Source organism: Cottoperca gobio, chromosome 24 (assembly GCF_900634415.1).
Source record: "Cottoperca gobio chromosome 24, fCotGob3.1, whole genome shotgun sequence".
NCBI lineage: Eukaryota > Metazoa > Chordata > Actinopteri > Perciformes > Bovichtidae > Cottoperca > Cottoperca gobio.
The window spans coordinates 2,940,579-2,946,050 of record NC_041378.1 but is presented as its reverse complement, the minus strand read 5'-3'; the positions used below and the strand labels follow the sequence as shown (position 1 = coordinate 2,946,050).

Genomic DNA, 5,472 nt, shown 5'->3' with positions numbered 1-5,472 from the left:
AAATGTGGAGCAGTAGGAGCCTAAAAGTGAGGAAGGTGGGATTAAAATAAAAAACCATGTTTGAATGTGTGGACTCATTCTGAGAGTGTGTGTGAGGAAAGATCTCCAATCTGCTTCAATAACAATCACTGTGGTTCCCTTGAGCAAGGCACTAAACTCCAGCTGTTCCTCTGGAGCTGCTCTGTGTCTCAACATGTATGTGTTCCATGTTCACAGGAGCAAAATGATGAGGATGAAGATGAAGGTTCGGTGAACTATGAGAACGACTCCATTGATCAACATCATCAACTCACCACAGAGTTCACTGCTGTTAAACATCCTCTCATCACATGTATCATCAGAAATCACAATTATCATTGTGTGTTGGTGAGCAATTTCTCATTCAGTGTTTTCATAAGCCTTATGTTTATGAATTATTCTCGTTACAAAAAAAAATACAGTTACTGTTGTTTAACATCTAATTAAACCTTTAAATCAGGGGTCACTAACTGGCGGTCCGCGGTCCGAGTCCGGACCCAGACGTCGATCTATCCGGACCTGGACCTAAAATCAATAAATTATTGAGGGATTTTCGATTTTGACGGGGCGCTTCTATTTCAACCGACGCAGCTTCCCTCGTTTTTACGGCACTGGTTTAGCGGTTCAGGAAACTCACAGACCAATTACATGCGAGTTAAGCCATCCCACGTGATGCTACTCAGCCAATCAAGTCTGTGCATTCCAACCGGCAAACATTGCGACTCTGAAAGAGGAGTTAGCGATACAGGGAGAGAAGACGGAGAAAGGGAGAGAAACACAGACGAGTGAGCGGCAGACAGGGAGAGAACAAGAACTACTCATGGCCTCTCCAAGAAGAGAGAAGTCAACAGAGCTTTCAACCCAGACTCATTCATGTTCATCCTTCCCACTGGAGCACAACACCAGCGTCTCATATGCTCAGAGACCGTGGTGCTCATTAACAGTGATGTGAAACGCCACTATGAGACAAAGCACAACGTTTTTCACCAAACAAACCCACTCAGGTCTGAGGTCACAGAAAATAAGCACTCAGCCCAATGTGATTTAGATTTGTGACAAAATAAAGCAAATAGGCCACCTGTCAGCATCATCAGCCACAGAGAGCAGTTTAACCCAGGACGTGCTAGCCTGGGTTAAACTGTTCAATTGTTAAGATTGTGTTGAGACAGATTTATTCTAACACTGGTTGAGAGTTAAATCAAGATGTGAAACAGTTAAAGAAAAAGGGAAACTCAAGCTGCTGCTACATTTTATTTTCCTAAGATTAAGCACTTTATTTTAAGATGCACAATCTTTCAAAAGCTATTTATTTTTATTTATTTATTTATTTTATTATTATTATTATTATTATTATTATTATTATTATTATATTTATTTTTCTGTTTTCTCTCATTTCTTCACTTTCTCCCGACGCGCTTGCTTTAAATCCTCCGTCTCTCTGGCCCCTGTTGCCCCCCCCCCCCAAAAAAAAACACCTGTTTGCACTGGGCTCTCACGTTTTTCTACAACATGTAAATGCATCTAAAATAAGAGTTCATGGTGGATGCTCATGACCTCTTTACTGTAGCTGTAATCTGACTCCACATTATTCTCAGACATCATTAAAGGACCAAAGATCTCTGCAGTGTGCAGAGCAGGAGAACCCTGAAGTGGTGACGTCACACACACGCAGATAAAACATCAGATTTTTTAGTTGTACAAACTATTTGAAAACAATATGAACAGACCTGCTACATGTGTTCACAAGTAGACACATAGAGACAGTTAATGTAGACACTCATTAATGTGTTCACAAGTAGACACATAGAGACAGTTAATGTAGACACTCATTAATGTGTTCACACTTCATGTTTCTGATGTTCATGTGGTCAACATCTGAGGTGTAACCTCCAGAGCTCTGCTGCTGATGTTACCCACATCCTCACAGAAACACTTTCTCCTCAGTTCTGAGAAAATAAAAAATAGAAAAGTGCAAAGATACAAAGAGGAAGCAGCAGGTCTCAGACCACTGTGTGTCTGTTCAAACACTATGAATGTTGTCTGTTTTTAATAATCATTATCTAAAGAAAACTATTGGCATTACTGTTAACATTTATTATAACTAACAATGTTCACACGCTCATCTTCCTCTGTTCTCTCGCTGGTCAAGACCTCACAGTCATCATCACTGTGAATCACTGTAGAGAAGAGAGGCAGCTAAATGCATCAAACTTAAAGTTAATGTTACAAAGTGTTTCACTCTTCTGATATTCACAAGACATTCAGAGAGAATAACTCCTCTCTCCCTCCTCCTCTCTCTCTCTCCTCTCCTCTCCTCTCCTCTCCTCTTGTCTACTCTCCTCTCGTCTACTCTCCACTCCCCTCCTCTACTCTCCTCTCTCTCCTCTCCTTTCCTCTCCTCTCCTCTCCTCTCCTCTCGTCTACTCTCCTCTCCTCTCCTCTCTCTCCTCTCTCCCCCTCCTCTCCCTCCTCCCCTCTCCCTCCTCTCCCCTCCTCTCCTCTCTCTCCCCCTCCTCCTCCTCCTCTCCCTCCCCTCTTCTCTCTCTCCTCCTCCTTCTCTCTTCTCCCCTCTCCCCTCCTCTTGTCTACTCTCCCCTACCCTCCCCTCCTCTCCTCGTATCTCCTCTCGTCTCCTCTCCCCTCCCCTCCTCTCCTCTCCTCTCCTCCTCTCCTCTCCTCTCTCTCCTCCCCTCTTCCCTCTCCCCTCCTCTTGTCTACTCTCCCCTCCCCTCCTCTCCTCTCCTCCCTCCCCTCCTCTCCTCTCCTCTCCTCTCCTCTCCTCTCCCCTCCCCTCCCCTCCCCTCCCCTCCCCTCCTCTCTCTCTCCTCTCTCCCCTCCCCTCCTCTCCTCTCCTCTCCTCTCCTCTCCCCCCCCTCTTCTCCTCTCCCCTCCTCTTCTCTCATCTCCTCTCCCTCTCCCTCCCCCTCCTCTCCTCCTCTCCCTCCTCTCTCCTCCTCTCTCTCCTCTCTCCTCCCCTCTTCTTCCTCTCCCCTCCTCTTTCTCCTCTCCCCTCCCCTCTCTCCTCTCCTCTCGTCTCCTCTCCCCTCCCCTCCTCTCCCCTCCTCTCTCCTCCTCTCCTCCCCTCTTCCTTCTCCCCTCCTCTCCTCTCCTCTCCCCTCCTCTCCTCTCCTCTCCTCTCCCCTCCTCTCCTCTCCTCTCCTCTCCTCTCCCCTCCCCTCCTCTCCTCTCCTCTCCCCCTCTCCTCTCCTCTCGTATCCTCTCCTCTCGTATCCTCTCGTATCCTCTCCCCTCCTCTCCTCTCCTCTCCTCTCCTATTCATGTTTCAGAAGCAGCAGGTTCGACACTTGACAGTTGAGAGCGAGAGACCAAGAGAGAAGCACGATGGCTGAATTCAGAAGGATCATAATGTCTTCATTTCTGATGCTGCTGCTGCTGTTTACAGGTAAACACACATGAAACACACATTCAATGAAGAAATGTTACAAAACTGCATTGATATTACTAATAGTACTTTATTAAGTATTCTTCCTTAACTGTCACACACAAGTTTTTATTGTAACATGTTGAGTTTAGTGAACTCTTTCTTCATGTGTCTCTCTTTTTCTCAACAGCAGCATCTGGTGATGATTCCTCTCCTCTGTTCTGTAGGACCTGAAGAAAAAGAAGAAGCCGAGTAATCAAAGGTGGGTGAGACGGACATTTCTTAACACATCTGTAAACATTTTAGAAAATACAGCACTAGTGCTCTGATATGTAACACAATGAACAGATCTTTATACAGGCTGTCCTGTCACATCTGCTACCTCCACCAGGAACAAGAAGAAGAAGGTGAGCTCTGGCTCTGCCTCTGCTTCTGGTTCTGGCTCGGCTCCCTCGGGTCAGGTGGGCCGCTTCAAGAATGGCATGCTGATCCTCAGCTCCAAGGAGATCCAGAAGATCAAAAGCAACAAAAGGCGCAAATAGGTGAGTGTGTTCTTCTAGACCCCGAGTCAGGACACCTACAGGTCTCCTCTTGGGACTTAAAGGGATAGTTCGGATTATTTAAAGTGGCGTTGTACGAGGTACGTCCATCCACAGTCAGTGTGTTACCTACAGGTGGTCGGTAGCAGACAGGACAAGCTAAGCAATATACTGCTGTGCAGCAGCAAGACATATTTTAGACACCTAAACAAGTTTAATTGTACGCTATGTTTAGAATATTTTACCGCTTCACTTTGCCGACAGACTGCCCTTTCCAACGGGGAACTGAAGCTGTTATCTATGCTGGCTTCAAAGTTACCAGACTCCATTGACAAAACATACATTTTAACTTGCAGAACAAAGTAGTTGCTGGTCTAACGCTGCCTCAATCAGTTAGTGTGTTTGTGTTATTGTGTGACTTTGGTGATTTGGAACTAACCCTTTAAAACACCAAGTTCAAACAAAAACACAGACGCACTAACGGATTGAGGCAGCAGTTGACTAGCAACCCCCGTGTTCTGTGGGGTAAAATGACTGTTTTTGTCAAAGGAGTCTGGTTGTTTTTAAGAGAGCCTAGATAACGGCCTCAGTTTCCCGTCAGAAAGGGAGGAAAATACTCTAAATATAGCTTTTTTATACGTTTTGCTGCTACACCAGTACATTACTTCTTCAGGTCCTCCAAACTGTGTACACCGACTATGGATAAGTACCTCATACAAATCCACTTCCAATAACACAAGTTATCCCTGAAGGGTTAATGTTTGAAATGGAGTAAGTAAAGGTTAAACATTGTGGTCGCTGAGAGGTGTCTGTGTTTATTGTTGCAGGTGAGCGATTAAATCCTCCAGGATGGGAAAACATAAAGTACCACACAAACACACAGTCAGAGATTCGGCTTCCTGCAGGACCGTTTGGAGCTGTGAGGCTGATTTCCAGAGGACTTGTCTGCAGGAAAGAATAAAGCCGTTACTGGAGACAGACTGCTGAGTCAAGGATTTAACGCTCACAGCGGCAGGACGTCAATGCACCAAACTAGAGACTTCTGTCGAATCATTTTCCATCACAGTTAATTTATTTTTGTTTTTATAAATGACCAAAAAAAAGACATTTCAGTTTCTCTTGTTTTACACATCTTGTAATACAAACGTCGTGGGCAACCAACGCACAAATGAAGCCATACAAGAGCTTAGATGCTTATAATTTCTTTGTTTCTGGCTGGGTTGGTAGTCTTCTTAGCAAACCAGTGAAAGATGACAGGGTGCTCGCCCATGCCCGTGTAAATCACTCTCAAAGATCTCAAGATAACGTAAACATTGAAAACATAGCTTTAGCATGAGCTCGTGTACCAGATATAAGTGGACGCCACACACACGGGTGAATTGTGCTTTTTCTTCTGTTAAATCCTCACGAGTTATGTTGCTAAACCACAGTTTACGGCGTTCGGTAGACAGCAACTCATCCCTCTTTTGTGGATCGTTGTATTTGATGATTTTAGGAAATCTAAAGAACCGTTTCTCTGGGTCACGAGTAGCG

At 45.0% G+C, this 5,472-nt stretch overlaps 1 long non-coding RNA gene across 1 annotated transcript; it reads left to right on the top strand.

The window, feature by feature from the left end:
- The first annotated feature begins 3,626 nt into the window (after positions 1 to 3,626).
- On the top strand, positions 3,627 to 4,829 carry LOC115028931 (uncharacterized). The gene is made up of 3 exons (XR_003834601.1): positions 3,627 to 3,662; positions 3,792 to 3,942; positions 4,767 to 4,829. It is a non-coding gene; the product is annotated as an uncharacterized LOC115028931 (long non-coding RNA).
- The last annotated feature ends 643 nt before the right edge of the window (positions 4,830 to 5,472 follow it).